The sequence below is a fragment of the Apodemus sylvaticus genome, chromosome 18 (assembly GCF_947179515.1).
Source record: "Apodemus sylvaticus chromosome 18, mApoSyl1.1, whole genome shotgun sequence".
NCBI classification, from domain to species: domain Eukaryota; kingdom Metazoa; phylum Chordata; class Mammalia; order Rodentia; family Muridae; genus Apodemus; species Apodemus sylvaticus.
The window spans coordinates 62,895,838-62,913,074 of NC_067489.1; the positions used below are offsets into that span (position 1 = coordinate 62,895,838).

Consider the following 17,237-nt stretch of genomic DNA (forward strand, 5'->3'; position numbering starts at 1 on the left):
ACAGAAAACCCACATACATGTGGAAACTGAACAATATTCTACTCAATGATACCTTGGTCAAGGAAGAAATAAAGAAAGAAATTAAAGACTTTTTAGAACTTAATGAAAATGAAGACACAACATACCCAAATCTATGGGACACAATGAAAGCAGTGCTAAGAGGAAAACTCATAGGCCTGAGTACCTCCAAAAAGAAAATGGAGAGAGCATATACTAACAGCTTAATGTCACACCTGAAAGCCCTGGAACAAAAATAAGCAATTTCACCCAGGAGGAGTAGAATGCAGGAAATCATCAAACTCAGGGCTGAAATCAATCAAGTAGAAACAAAGAGAACCATACAAAGAATCAACAAAACCAGGAGCTGGTTCTTTGAGAAAATCAACAAGATAGATAAACCCTTAGCCAGACTAACCAAAGGGCACAGAGATAATATCCAAATAAACAAACTTAGAAATGAAAAGGGAGATATAACAACAGAAACTGAGGAAATACAAAAAATCATTAGATCCTACTACAAAAGGCTATACGCAACACAACTGGAGAATCTGGAGGAAATGGACAGTTTCCTAGACAGATATCCGACACCAAAACTAAATCAGGATCAAATAGATCAACTAAACAGTCCCATAATACCCGAGGAAATAAAAAGGGTCATAGAAAGTCTCCCAACCAAAAAAAGCATGGGACCAGAAGGCTTCAGTGTAGAGTTCTATCAGACCTTCATAGAAGACCTAACACCAATACTCTTTAAACTGTTCCACAAAATAGAAACAGAAGGAACTCTACCCATCTCGTTCTATGAAGCCACAATTACGCTGATACCAAAACCACACAAAGATACAACAAAGAAAGAGAACTTCCGGCCAATTTCTCTTATGAATATTGATGAAAAAATACTTAGTAAAATTCTTGCCAACCGAATCCAAGAACACATCAAAAGGATCATCCACCATGATTAAGTAGGCTTCATCCTAGGGATGCAGGGATGGTTCAATATAAGGAAGTCCATCAATGCTATCCACTACATAAACAAACTCAAAGAAAAAAAAATATGCTCATCTTATTAGATGCAGAGAAAGCATTTGACAAAATCCAGTATCCTTTCATGCTAAAAGTCTTGGAAAGAACAGGAATTCAAGGCCCATACCTAAACATCGTTAAAGCAATATACAGCAAACCGGTAGCCAACATCAACTACATGGAGAGAAACTTGAAGCAATCCCACTAAAATCAGGGACTAGACAAGGCTGTCCTCTCTCTCCATATCTTTTCAACATAGTACTTGAAGTTCTAGATAGAGCAATTAGACAACATAAGGAGATCAAGGGGATACAAATTGGAAAGGAAGAAGTCAAATTATCACTATTTGCAGATGACATGATAGTCTACTTAAGTGACCCGAAAACCTCCATCAGAGAACTCCTACAGCTGATAAACAACTTCAGCAGAGTGGCTGGTTATAAAATCAACTCAAGCAAATCAATTGCCTTCCTATACTCAAAGGATAAGCAGGCTGAGAAAGAAATTAGGGAAATGACACCCTTCAAAATAGCCACAAACAATATAAAGTATCTTGGTGTGACTCTAACCAAACAAGTGAAAGATCTATATGACAAGAACTTCAGGTCTCTGAAGAAGGAAATCGAAGAAGACCTCAGAAAATGGAAAAATCTGCCATGCTCGTGGATTGGCAGGATTAATATAGTTAAAATGGCCATCTTGCCAAAAGCAATCTACAGATTCAATGCAATCCCCATCAAAATCCCAACTCAGTTCTTCACAGAGTTAGAAAAAGCAATTCTCAAATTCCTCTGGAATAACAAGAAACCCAGGATAGCTAAAACTATTCTCAACAACAAAAGAAATTCTGGAGGAATCAGTATCCCTGACTTCAAGCAATACTACAGAGCAATAGTGTTAAAAACTGCATGGTATTGGCACAGTGACAGACAAGTGGACCAATGGAATAGAATTGAAGATCCAGAAATGAATCCACACACCTATGGTCACTTGATCTTCGACAAAGGAGCCAAAAACATCCAGTGGAAAAAAGATAGCCTTTTCAACAAATGGTGCTGGTTCAATTGGAGGTCAGCATGCAGAAGAATGCGAATTGATCCATTCTTATCTCCATGTACTAAACTTCACTCCAAGTGGATCAAGGACCTCCATGTAAAACCAGACACACTGAAACTAATAGAAAAGAAACTGGGGAAGACCCTTGAGGACATGGGCACAGCGGAAAAGTTCCTGAACAGATCACCAATAGCTTATGCTTTAAGATCAAGAATTGACAAATGGGACCTCATAAAATTACAAAGTTTCTGTAAGGCAAAGGACACTGTTAAAAGGACAAAATGGCAACCATCAAATTGGGAAAGGATATTCACCAACCCCACATCTGATAGAGGGCTAATATCCAATATATACAATGAACTCAAGAAGTTAGACCCCAGGGAACCAAATAACCCTATTAAAAAAAGGGGTACAGATCTAAACAAACAATTTTCACCTGAGGAAATTCGGATGGCCAAGAGGCACCTTAAGAAGTGCTCAACATCCTTAGTCATTAGGGAAATGCAGATCAAAACAACCCTGAGATTTCATCTTACACCAGTCAGAATGTCTAAGGTCAAAAACTCAGGAAACAGCAGGTGTTCACGAGGATGTGGAGAAAGAGGAACACTCCTCCACTGCTGGTGGGGCTGTAAGATGGTACAACCACTTTGGAAATCAGTCTGGCGGTTTCTCAGAAAACTGGAAATGCACTTCCGGAGGACCCCGCTATACCTCTCCTGGGCATATACCCAATGGATTCCCCGGCATGCAATAAAGACACATGCTCCATTATATTCATAGCAGCCTTATTTATAATAGCCAGAAGCTGGAAAGAACCCAGATGCCCCTCAAAGGAGGAATGGATGCAGAAAATGTGGTATATCTACACAATGGAATACTACTCAGCAATTGGAAACAATGAATTTACAAAATTTTTAGGCAAATGGTTTGATCTGGAAAATATCCTCCTAAGTGAGGTAACCCAATCACAAAAGAATACACATGGAATGCAATCTCTGATAAGTGGATATTAATTAGCCCAGAAGCCCTGAATACCCAAGGCACAAATTGCATAACAAATGACTCCCATGAAGAAGTATGGAGAGGGTCCTGATCCTGGAAAGGATTGATCTAGCATTGGAGGTGAATATAAGGACAGAGAAAAAGGAGGGAGGTGATTGGAGAAGGGATGGAGAGAAGAAGGTTTATGGGACATATGGGGAGGGGGAATCTGGGAAAGGGGAAATCATTTGGAATGTAAACAAAGAATACAGAAAATAAAAAAATATATATAAAAAAAGGAAAAAAATAGGTTTCTGAAATCTTTTTGTCCCCTAGCATTTCAGCTCTTTAATATCTTGGTTTTTATGTGTGTGTGTGTGTGTGTTTGTGTGTATCAAAAGCCTTGACAACCTTTTGAAACATAGACTATCCAAAGTTGCTGTTGAGCTATTGTTCTGTTGGCCATACATTTCTGGGCATGTAGCCTACACTTAAGAGTGAGACACCTTTGGAGGAAACTAAACTTCCATTTGCAAAAGCTATTGGTAATCTGATAGCTTTTGTGGCAGTTTAAAAACACAGACCAACTGTCTTCTGGATTGTGTGGGTTTTGCTGAGATGTCAGGTACCATTTAACCATTTTCCAATAGAAAATGATTTTTTTCTTTCTCCCTAGTGACTTTCAGATCTTCTATACTTCTTTTCTGTCATGTGAAATTATACCATGACATATATTTTTTCATATTCTAATGAAAGTTAATTTGGTTTCCTGAATTTATGTCTTGGAGCATTTAATTAGGTTGGGGTATTTTTCAACCATTATCCCTTCAAATACATTCTTTGCCACATTCTCTTTCTTGTAAATTGAATATGTCCTACCAGTTCTTCGTATTTCAACCATTTAGTAGTTGCTTGTGTTATTTCTTTTCTCTGTTGTAGTTTAGGGAATTCAACTTTGCTGGTAGATGAGAGATATCCTGTTTAAAAGTAAAGTGAGAAATTTATTCTCTGTAATCTTTGCACACACACACACATATGTATGTGTGTGTGCTTGAAGAAGAGTATATACACACATATAAATATATATACACTCATCGGAGGTTTCCTTTGATTGATACCCTCAATCTGCACATCATGAAGGGTAGACTAAGAGACTGGCAGCACTATCCCATCTCTTCGGTTTCACTTTGTTACCTCCCTTCTAGTCATGTGTGCAGCAATTCAGTGCCATGCTTGTTCAGTTCTGACAGTTTCTTTGGAGGTGTAGGTCAAACTCTTTCTTCTATAGTTATATCAGGGTATGGTGTTTTTATCACAGCAGCAGAAAAACAACCTATACACAGGCTGAAGATATGACTTTTCAATATTTCTAGAATAGGTGGAATTGAAGATGATTATTTGTGGGATTTTTGGTACAATAACCTTTCTATAAGAATCCTGCAAAGCAGAACTACTAGAAGGCCTACCTCGTTTCATCGATTCCTAAATTCAGCATTCTAGAAGTTTTTGGAAAGAACAGCTTTATTTACACAGTTTTAAATCTCCCAGAAGGAGTTGGAAGCTTGAAGAATTAGGAAAATTCATGATTTGATATAGGAAGTTCTAGGGTGAGCTTTTTCCAGTGTTCATGCTAAAAATGTTCACATACAGAGAGGGAGAATTAAAATAGCAAACATTTCCATTGTTTTGCTCTCCAGATATGAACAAGTCCGGGGGAAAAAGTCAGAAGACCAGATTTCCTAAGTTTTGTGAACCATATGTTTATTGTTTTTGTTAAGTTGTTTTCAAGATAGGGTTTCTCTAAGTATCCCTGGCTGTTCTAGAACTCATTCTGTAGACCAGACTGGCCTTGAATTTAGAGATCTGCCTGCCTCTGTCTCCGCAGTGCTGGGATTAAAGGTGCAGACTACCACCACCCAGTTGACACAGTGTTATTCTTATAATAACTAATCCCACTTCCCATTGATTTTGCAGACAGGGCAGTGCTAAACCATTACTCATAATCTGCAGTCAACTTAGAATTATTTTTATGCCTACCATTTCATCTGTATAATTCTCCATGATAATCTTCAATTTTGACATATTTTTCTATATATTTCTTCAATTTTATCAGAAATATTTTCCATGTAAATCTTCAACTTTATCAAAAATATTTATAATTCCACTTTCAATCAACTTAGGAATACTTTTATGCTTACCATTATTATATATATACAATTTTTTCCATGCTAATCTTCAATTTTAACATGTCTTTTCACATTTTCTACAATTTAATCAGAAATATTTTCCACGTAAATCTTCAATTCTATCATAAAATGTTTCTACTTTTTTTCAATTAATTTAGCCATGTTTTTTATGTCTACCACTTTACTCTCTAATTTTCCCTTAAAATTGTGAAATATAACATGTTTTCTATATATCTCTTCTATTTTATCAGAAATATTTTCCATGTAAATCTTCAATTTTATCATAAAATGTTTGCACTTCCTTTTCAATAAAAGAACATGCTTTTCAAAACAAAAACAAAAACCAAAAACAAACCAAAAACATCTGTTCATCTCTTGCATCTCATTAGTTTCTGTTATACATTGCTCTAGTTTATTTTGTTGTTGTTGTTGCTATGATAAAACTCGATGACCAAATGCAACTTAAGGGAAGAGAATTTATTTGCTTTGTGATTCAAGATCACAATCATTCATGAAGTCAGGATAGGAACTTGGAGCAGAGACTAGGCATGGGACATGGCTTGGTGGCTTGCTCTCTGGCTTACTACACGATCATGCTCAACTAGCTTTCTTACACAACTCAGGATTATCTGCCTATGTATGATGCCACCCACAGCAGGCTTGGCCTACTAACACCATTTAATAGCCTAGGTAACCTCATTTAGGGAAGTTTTCAACCAAGGCCCTCCTATTAGATGACTGCATGCTTTGAGAAGTTGACAATCAATTCTTGCTAGGGCACATCAAGTGAAAGGAATTTGAAAACATGGTAGTACACTTGCTAATAATAGTTACCTTGAAGGTATATTCTTCCCTTTATTTTATTTTATTTTATTTTTTTAATGTACAAAATTATTTATTTTTAAAAATTAAGTCAAATAAATTCTTATATAAGGGATTTGATTGCTTTGTTGTCCATCCAGGTCATCTGGAAATACCCTTCTCACAGGTCATCCAGTAGTGCTTTTCAGCCCTGCATAAGAGTACATGGGAGTAATCAGATGAGCATTCTAGAACCATCTACATATTAGTAACAAATGTTCCCAGCAGGTTAACTGCTATTCAAGCAGGATATGGAAAACCTAATGGGAATTTTTCTTTATGGTCATGTCCACAGCAAATGAGAAACTGCATTCTAAAAGCCTTGGTAATGACCATATATTCTTCCCTTTAAAGCAGTGGTTCTCAACCTGTGGGTTAGACTCCTCTTGGGAGTCAAATAATCTTTTCATAGGAGTTGCACAGCAAATACTCTACCTATTAGATATTTACATTACAATTCAATTCATAACAGTGGGAAAATTAGTAATGAAGAAGTAACAAAAATAACCTTATGGTTGGGGGTGGGGTCACCACAACACGAAGAACTGTATTAAAGGATTGCAGATTTAGAAAGCTTGAGCATCACTGTTTTCAAGGATAAGGATGCAGTAGTTGCTCCCCAAAAGACAGAAGGACAACATATCCAGGTGGGCATGGGCAGGATAGTCTGTTTGGAAATAATTCATTTTGAATATTTACCAATGTGCTTTAGCAAATCAATTAATCTATCTATCTATCTATCTATCTATCTATCTATCTATCTATTTCCCTATCATCTCACATACATATTTCTATTAATCAATTATCTAACATATATGTACAAAAATCTATCAATGATCTATATATCTAACATCTATCATTTTTTAATTGAACTCAACCTATCATCTATTTAAATGTATCTTTTTATCTCCCTATATATCTATGTATCTATGTATGTATGTATGTATGTATGTATGTATGTATCTATCTATCTATCTATCTATCTATCTATCTATCTATCATCTATTACATACAACTTTCCATAAACCATCTATCTCTATCAGTCTATCATCTATGTGTGTATCACTCATTCATTCACTCACTCACTCAATCATATATATCTATCAGTCATGCTTTGGATCTATCAGTCATCTATATATAGAAAATGTCTTTTTTCTATCTATTTAAATTTATCTGATTATCTATTTATCTATCTATAATATCTATTTGTCTATAATTATCTGTCTATCTATCTATCTATCTATCTATCTATCTATCTTCATCCTTCTCCTCCCCTTACTCCTCCTCCTCATCAACATCATCATCAACCAGTCAGCTCTGTCTATATTTATCATCAATCTGTGTATATATATATATATATATACATATATGTATATACATATATGCACACACATATATATATATATATACATATGTAAATACAGAAAATACAGAACTCCATTCTCTATGCATAGACATTTTAGTATGGCTTATAGGATTTGTAATAGAGGCAATATCATTTCCAAACACATTTTACACATATTCCTTCACCATGTGGGTACTCTGATAATTTTGATTTAAAAAATCCTATTTTCGAGAAAATATAATTTGACAGGGCCTTAATGTCAATTTTATATAAAGAACTAAAATAATGGCAAAAACTGTACCCTTCCCCCCCTGCAACTAGTTGGCTAGCGGGCACCCAACTCTTCCGATGGCTACCTCCGGCCTTTGTTCTACAAACAAAGGGACTCCACACCTCGGCTATCGACACCGCCCCCAGGCCGGCGTTCACCTGAGCTCTCAGGCAGTAGGCAGACGACCCGCTGAGACTTGGAGCCAGAGAATTCACAGCACCGCCTTTGAAGCTACCGACTTCTGGGGGGTTGGCCGATCCCCCAAATGTCTATAAAACCTGTCTTCAATTTATTAAAAGCAGTCTTGACCAGAATCCTAGGCTTGACTCAAATCCCTTGTCTGTGTCCCTGTTCCCCAAGATTCTTTCAACAGGTAACCTGGTTCACATGTAGCCGCTGGCGGCTACATACTGGCGCCTGAACGTGGGAGACCTGGCACGAGAGAATTCCTGAGGTGGCCCTATCCAGCGAAGCTTCGCAGAAAAAAGGTGAAAATTAATGGTATCTGCACGGTAAGCAACATAGAAGTTAAAACTAGCGCTAGTGAATTCGTGTCTATCGTTGTGAGTGCAAGGAAGAGATACAGTTTTTCAAGCATATTGTGTGCACCCGACACAGGAGTTGCTTGGGTTAAAAGGATAGGAAAAAATGGGACAGGAAAGTTCGCGCGAGATCTGCGCACGCAACATTCAAGAGTTGCTTCAGGCAAAAGGGATTGGGTTTGAAGAGGAAAGATTAGAAGATTTCTTGGACCAGATATATTCCTGTTGTCCTTGGTTCCGAGAAAAACGAACGTTAAATGAGAGAACTTGGCTGAGAATTGGTAATTCGCTAAAGGCAGCCAAGGCAGACAATATCACCCTCTGCCTTTGGACTCTGATTAAGGACATCATAGATGAAGGGAGTTTGGAAGAATTAGGTGTTATTCATGAAAGTGAGGATTTTCAAGTAAAAGGCCATGTGGAGAGGATCCCTGTTATAGAAAATTCTCCACAACCTGAGTCTCGTAAACAAAGAGACAGTTCTGATGAGTCTGTGGTTAGGAAAAAAATAGCTCATCCCGAGAAAGGAGCAATTGAAGTTCATGGAGAAACTTGGCCCTCTGTAGCGCCATCCGCGCCGCCTGTGACCTTGATGGCAGAGGCCGAAATCCAGAAGGATATGCAATTACAAAAGTTAGAGTTTGAAATTAAATTGCAGAAATTGACTAATGAGTTACAGGAGCTAAAAAGGGTCTCTAATACTAGAGAGAACAATAACTCGGAGACCCGCCAGTCGCCATTAGAAAGAGTTATAAACCAGGCCCGCGGAGAGGGGCAGGATACGGCAGAAATCTTAGCTTTTCCAGTCCTTGAGGTAGAAGACCAGGACAATGTGGTCAGACAATATCAGACCTTGGAATTTAAGGTGATAAAAGAGTTAAAGCTAGCCGTAGCCCAGTACGGCCCGACAGCTCCCTTTACACAGGCGTTGTTGGATACTGTGATTGAGTCGAATCTAACTCCACAGGATTGGAAAACGCTGTGTAAAGCTACGTTGTCGGGGGGAGATTTCTTGCTCTGGAGTTCTGAATGGCGTGAGGCTTGCAAAAGAACCGCTGCCACTAACACTCAAGCAGGCCATCCAGAATGGAATGCGGAGATGTTGTTGGGGGAAGGCCTATTTGAAGGAAATAATAACCAGATTGGGTTTCCCATCGCAGTGTATGCGCAGATTGCGGTGGCCGCCCGCCGTGCTTGGACTCTGTTACCAGCTAAGGGAGATATTAGTGGAAATCTAACAGCTGTGAAACAGGCTCCCGACGAACTCTTTCAGGATTTCGTAGACAGATTGCTGAAAACGGCTAATAGAATTTTTGGAAACTCTCAGGCAGAGAATCCGCTGGTTACGCAACTAGCCTATGAGAATGCTAATGCGGCCTGCCGAGAGGCCATTAGACCCCAGAGAGGAAAGACAGACCTAGCCGGTTACATTCGCCTTTGTTCTGAGATCGGTCCTTCCTATAATCAGGGTTTAGCTATAGCTGCAGCGCTGCAGGGAACAACTATTCAAGGAATTCTGTCACAAAGACGAGGAAATAGGAGATGTTTTAAATGTGGTAGTCTGGGTCATTTTAAGAGTGATTGTCCTGATAATAAGCCCAGTATAAACGGGCAATCAGGTGGTCCACCAGGAACGTGCCATAAGTGTAGAAAAGGAAATCAATGGGTTAAGAGAGACAAGTCAAAAAATAACTTCCAAGGTAGACCCGTGTTGGGAAACGGGGGGAGGGGCCAGCCCCAGGCCCCGATGCATCAGACTGTCTGTGGGGCACAGCTACTGCCGAGCCAAGGAAATCCATCCTTGACCTCACCAGAGCTACACCAGGAAGTGCAGGGCTGGACCTCTGTTGCATCTGCAATGCCGTACTAACTCCAGAGATGGGAGTTCAGGTTTTGCCCACGGGAGTTTTTGGGCCATTACCTGAAGGTACTTGGGGATTGTTGTTAGGACGAAGCAGTTCTACTGTGAAGGGACTACAGATTTATCCAGGAGTCATAGACAGTGATTATGAGGGAGAAATTAAAATTATGGCTGCTTCCTCTCGTGGTGTCATAAGTATTCCAGCTAATCAAAGAATTGCCCAGTTAGTCTTGGTGCCCTTACATGCACTGCCTTCCAAATTCATTAAAGATAAGAGAGGGGAGGAGGGCTTTGGCTCCTCCGGAGTGTTCTGGGTTCAGTCTATTACTAATAAAAGACCTAACCTTAAATTGACTATTGAAGGAAAGAGTTTTGAAGGATTAATAGATACGGGAGCTGATGTTACAATTATTAAGGGACAGGACTGGCCGTCTAATTGGCCTTTGACAGAGACCCTAACGCATCTGCAAGGAATCGGTTATGCAAATAATCCGAAACAGAGCGCTAGACTTCTAACTTGGAAAGATGCAGATGGAAATTCAGGACAAATTCGGCCTTTCGTGATGCAGAAGTTGCCTACCACGCTCTGGGGCAGAGACCTGTTATCTCAGATGAATTTAATTCTGTGTAATCCTAATGAAATTGCCTCTAAGCAAAAGACAGTGTCGGAGGAATCCGAGCCTACTCGGGGGCTTGGATATGAAGGACAAGGCACTAGTAGGTTTAAAAACCCCCAGGCAAACCCTAACTCTAGAAGTCTGGGGCATTTTCAGTAATGGCCACTATCTCTCCTGCACCCCACGCCGATAAAATTCAATGGCTTAGCGACATTCCAGTGTGGGTTGATCAGTGGCCTTTAACTAAAGAGAAATTGGAGGCTGCCTCGCTTTTGGTGCAGGAACAGTTAGAGGCAGGACATCTTATAGAGTCATTATCTCCATGGAACACGCCGATATTCGTAATTAAAAAGAAGTCCGGCAAATGGAGATTGTTACAGGATTTAAGAAAGGTAAATGAAACAATGTTGCCCATGGGAACCTTACAAACAGGTCTTCCATCTCCCGTGGCTATTCCAAAAGGGTTTCATAAAATAGTCATAGATTTAAAAGATTGTTTCTTTACCATTCCTTTGCACCCTGAAGACTGCAAAAGGTTTGCGTTCAGTGTTCCTTCTATTAACTTTGCAGAGCCTATGAAAAGGTTTGAATGGACCGTGCTTCCCCAGGGCATGGCAAACAGCCCCGCCTTGTGCCAGAAATTCGTAGCACAGGCCATTCAACCTGTGAGACAGAAATGGCCAGATATTTACTTTATCCATTTCACAGATGATTTTCTAATTGCAGGAAAAAATCCTCAGACCTTGCTTTTATGTTTTAGAGATTTGCAGCAAGCCCTGGTCGCTAAAGGGCTGCAGATAGCTCCAGAGAAGATTCAGATTCAGGAGCCATATAACTATCTAGGTTTTAAACTTACGGACCAGTCAATTTTTTCCCAGAAGATAATTATCCGCAGGGACAATTTGAAAACTTTAAATGATTTTCAGAAATTATTGGGTGACATTAATTGGCTTCGGCCGTATTTAAAACTTACCACAGGGGAATTACAACCTTTATTTGATATTCTTAAAGGAAATGCCGATCCGACATCCCCTAGGGTATTAACTTCAGAAGGACTTTTTGCCTTACAGACAGTGGAGAAGGCTATTGAGAACCAATTTATTACCTATATAGATTATTCCTTACCTCTGCATCTGCTAATTTTTAATACTACTCATTCGCCTACAGGATTATTATGGCAAAAGGCTCCTCTGATGTGGATTCATTTGAGGGTGTCTTCTAGGCGTAATATCTTGCCATATTTTGAAGCAGTGGCCCAAGTAATTATGCTTGGTAGAAAGCAGGCATTGACTTATTTCGGTAAGGAACCGGACTTTATTATACAACCTTACAGTGTAAATCAGGATGAATGGCTAAAACAGCATAGCACAGATTGGCTGCTGGCTCAGATTGGTTTTAAAGGGTGTATAGACAATCATTATCCTCAAGACAAGTTAATAAAGTTTTTAAATATGCATGAGGTCGTATTTCCAAAAATGACATCTCTACAGCCGCTGCAGAATGCACTCCTAGTGTTCACAGATGGTTCATCAAAAGGAAAAGCCGGATATCGTGTTAACAATCAACAGGTGGTCGTAGAAACGCCTGGGTTATCTGCTCAGTTATCAGAGCTTACAGCAGTGCTGTGTGTTTTTCAAACTGTAAATAGTACGTTTAATCTCTTTACTGACAGTGCTTATGTTGCATTTTCGATACCGCAACTAGAAACCTGTGGCATGTTTAATTTTAATACGCCAGCTGGATCCTTGTTTTCACAATTGCAAGGTATCATTCTTGCTAGAAAAAATCCTTTTTATATAGGACATATTAGATCTCACTCGGGTCTCCCTGGACCTCTGGCTCAGGGCAATGAGTGCATTGACAAAGCACTAATTGGTCAAGTCTTGGCACTCACACCCATAGAATTGGCAAAACGTGATCATGATAAATTTCATCTTTCGAGTCATACGTTGAGACTCCGCCATAAGATCACAAAAGAACAAGCTAGAATGATCGTAAAGCAATGCCCTAATTGTCTCACTTTAGCACCAGTGCCCCATTTAGGGGTTAATCCACGTGGCCTGGTGCCCAATCAAATTTGGCAAATGGATGTAACTCACTATGCGGAGTTTGGGAAATTAAAATTTATACATGTTTGCATTGATACGTGCTCAGGACTTATTTTTGCTTCCCTGCATACCGGAGAAGCCTCTAGAAATGTAATTGATCATTGTTTACAAGCCTTTAATACCATGGGAGTACCCAAGGTCATTAAGACAGACAATGGACCAGCCTACACTGGTAAGAACTTTATCTCATTTTGTAAAGAATTTAATATAAAACTTAAAACTGGAATTCCTTATAATCCAATGGGGCAAGGAATAGTGGAGCGCGCCCATCGCACGCTTAAAAATTGGCTTATTAAAACTAAGAAGGGAAATTTATATCCCCCTCGGTCCCCAAAGTCACATCTTGCCTTTGTTCTATTCGTTTTAAATTTTCTCCAAACGGATGCGGAAGGCCAGTCTGCCGCTGACAGGCATTGGCATCCGGCTACTTCCAATTCCTACGCCATGGTTAAGTGGCGGGATCCTTTAAATAATTCTTGGAAAGGCCCAGACCCCGTTTTGATATGGGGAAGAGGCGCGGTATGCGTTTTTTCACAAGAACAGGACGAGGCGCGTTGGTTGCCAGAAAGATTGGTAAGACAAGTGGATTCGACCCCAAAAACGGTTGGTAAGTATATTTAGGTCAGAAGGCTGTTTTCCAAGCCGCCCCACTCATTTGGGGAGATATAGTTCCTTTGTCTCCTTGCAAATTAAGTTGCAAGCCAGGCCTTTTGCCTGAGTGGATTCCACCCCCAAACTGTAGGTAAGTATAATTAATTCAAAGGCTGTTTTTCAAGCCACCTCCCAGTTGCTTGGGGAGGCATAGTTCCTTTGTGTTCATGCAAACTAAGTTGCCGGCCAGGGCTCTTCCCTGAGGCCACTGAATTTCAATTAAACCAAAAACCGGTTTGACCTCCCAAGACTAACCAGACAGGTTCTCTTAATCTCCTTTTATATTTGAAGCAGATAACACTCAGAAGACGAAATTCCTTCAGCAATGGCCCTAGGTGGAAGATGGGTTGCCTTTTCAGCTAGCCAACGCTTAGCCGCAGAGAATTTACTCTGCCAGTGGAAGTCCTCGGAGATGAGGCTGCTTGATACTCGGAATCATGCGTGTTTGTTGTCACAACAAACATGGGCATCAGTTGAGGTGCGAGGCGAGGCACTGCAAGGGAAAGGGAAAAAATTCCTGGCTCCGAGTTTCCCTGAAAAGCACGCCCAGCTGCATGGGGGTTTGACATCGTAAGACCGTCCTGAAAAAGGCGGTCTAGCCCCCCCCCTGAAAAAAGATGTCGGTAACACTTAAGGGGGCTGTGGCCAATGCTTTCACTCACTGATGAATGCCCGTCATCCATTGGATGAACTTAATCATTTCCACTGAGTGGTTTTAAATTTAATAATTAAGGGGGAATTGTACCCTTCCCCCCCTGCAACTAGTTGGCTAGCGGGCACCCAACTCTTCCGATGGCTACCTCCGGCCTTTGTTCTACAAACAAAGGGACTCCACACCTCGGCTATCGACACCGCCCCCAGGCCGGCGTTCACCTGAGCTCTCAGGCAGTAGGCAGACGACCCGCTGAGACTTGGAGCCAGAGAATTCACAGCACCGCCTTTGAAGCTACCGACTTCTGGGGGGTTGGCCGATCCCCCAAATGTCTATAAAACCTGTCTTCAATTTATTAAAAGCAGTCTTGACCAGAATCCTAGGCTTGACTCAAATCCCTTGTCTGTGTCCCTGTTCCCCAAGATTCTTTCAACAGGTAACCTGGTTCACATGTAGCCGCTGGCGGCTACAAAAAACAAGCAAACAATCCAATTAAAATGAACAACTCATTTAAATAGACATTTCTAAAAAAAAAAAAGACATGAAAAATGACCAATAAGTGTATGAAAAATCTCAACACTCCTAATTATCAGGGAAATGTCAAACTATAATGAAATACCAACTCACCTCAGTTAGATGAATATTATTAAAAAGTAGAAATAAATAAATAAAAACACCGAACCAAAACAAATCTTTAACAAATCCTGGGTAAAGAAAACTCTTATGTATTGTTAGTGAGATATAAATTAGTACAGCCATTATGGAGAATACTAGGGCATATCTCCCTGGAACTATAAATTGATCCTACAATTGCAGTATCAGGCATGCAGTCAAAGAAAAGAAATCAGCATGTGGACAAGATCCCTGCTTTCCCACAGTTACTGCACTCTTGACAACAGCCAAGAGGCAGAATCAACCCAGGAGTCCATCAACAGGGAAGGGATGCAATCAGAGAGTGTAGCATGTGCACACAGAAGAGTATTCCTGAGCTGTATGCAAGAGAGAAATCCTGCAATTTGTGGCAACATGGTGACACTGGAAGATGTCATGTACAGTGAAATGAAGTTGTGTAGAGAAAGATGAACAGCATGAAGAGGAGACTGGGCCAGCACTTAGGAGAGCCTGGAAAGGGGGGCTGGGTACTGGAGAGAGGATGGTAAATTGGTGTAAGTATGATGCTGGACAGGAGGAATAACTTCTGATATTCTATAGTATAGCAATGTAAGAATGATCAGCAAGAACAAGTGAGCAGCACAGAGGATTTGAGTGTTGTTACATTAAAACAACAACAACAGCAGCAGCAACAACAGAAAACCAAACCTGAATTTCTGATCTTCCTGCCTCCACCTTCCATGGGCTGAGTTTATAGGTGTGTGCTGACACACTCAGCCCATGCAGTGCTGGGAACTTCACCTAGAGGGATTTGTGCATGACAGGCTGTGACGATGATTTACTTTACAAGTGTGAGGACACAAATTCAAATCCACAGCATACACATTAAAAAACCTGGGCATAGCGGTGCATGCCCATAATTCCCAGTGCTTGGGAGATAGAGAGGACTATTTTTAAGGATTTCTGGTCAACCAGTTTGGCTGAGTGGGTGAGCTCTAGATTTGGTAAGAGACCTTGTTGAAAAAGGAAAAAAAGTGGCAAGCTTATTGTTGATTCTAATTAGAAGCCTAATTAACGCTGGTTTCTCGCCTCTACAAGCCATTCATGTAAACACAAACATATATATGTATATATATACATACATATGAACACACACAGTGAGAGAGGTGGGGGGAGAGAGATGGTGAAATGCAATATGGCAGTCATCCTGATTTTTACATATTGCAGACACTCCCTAATATGCACATGGTATCCCATAAATATGTGTACATGTCCATGTGTTCATTAAAAGTGAAAAATGAAAATATTCCCCCTCATTGTTTGTGAAGGGCAGAGACTGAGCATGCTGTTGAGTGTGCTGCTTGTCATGTGGTTTCTAATACACAGAATGAGGTCTCCTGCAAGCCCCTTCCTTCATAGACTGCTTTAGGCAAAGGGTTTGTTTGTTGTATGTGTGCCTGTGTGTTTATCTATCTTGTCAATCATTTTCATAGTATGTATGGCACATATTACAATGCTGATAGAACAAACCTCACCAAGAGAACATTTTTTAAACCACTCTTGCAGAATGAGAAGAGCAGTAATATATCTGGTTTTGTTTCCCATTTAGTATATTTCTCTCTTTCACTATCTTACTCCATTACATTTTATCTCTTTCTCCCTTATTTTCCAATAAGCATTTTCTTTATCTACTCTTAGCCTGTTATATCTCTTTTACCTTTATCCTGCTAAGCACTGCCTTTATTTGCACAGAGTTAGTTGCTGGGCTCTTGGGAACACTCTCCCCAGCAGGAACTGATGCAGGAGCCTGTGATGCTGCTATTGACCTGATGGCTTTGTTCTTAATCAAAAGTCTGAATTATGGTTTGAATTATTTGACTGAGGATTTTCCTACTAATTGATTTGGGATAGAAACACCTTCAGATAGCAGCTCTAACTATAGCTGGCAATAAGCCTTTAGTGTGTCACAAAAGCCAACCAAACACATGGAATCCTTCCTTGTTCATTTATTTATTTTTTTGAACTGTGTAGGAAAGATATGTAAATAATGGAGCTATTTATATCATCTGCCACTCAGTTTCATCCAAGAGTAACGGCTGTTCCTTTAAACTGTTCTGCCTGGCATCTATTTGGATGGGTGATAACCAGAGAACATTTTCCATGTCAAGAACTATACATTTTCATGCCAGTTTTATTTGAATGGAGTTGAAAGCTCTGAGATTAGTCCTGATGGGAATCTTCAACCAACCCAGAAGACACAATATCACTAGAGGAAAGATGAAATGCATGGTTTGTTTCCTCAGAACCACAATCACACACACAGCCAACTCATAATTGAGAGTGAAAGTGGAACAGTAACTTAGCTGTTTAGAATTAAGTAGACACATTTCTCTTTGGATGATAGGAATATTTTTTCTCACATTAAGAACCAAATAACCCTATTAAAAATGGGAAACTGAACTAAGCAA

General features: G+C 39.9%; 1 non-coding gene across 1 annotated transcript; it reads right to left on the minus strand.

Moving 5' to 3' along the window:
• Positions 1–6,323: 6,323 nt before the first annotated feature.
• Positions 6,324–6,445, minus strand: LOC127669074 (small nucleolar RNA SNORA32). The gene has a single exon (XR_007974281.1). It is a non-coding gene; the product is annotated as a small nucleolar RNA SNORA32 (small nucleolar RNA).
• Positions 6,446–17,237: the final 10,792 nt, after the last annotated feature.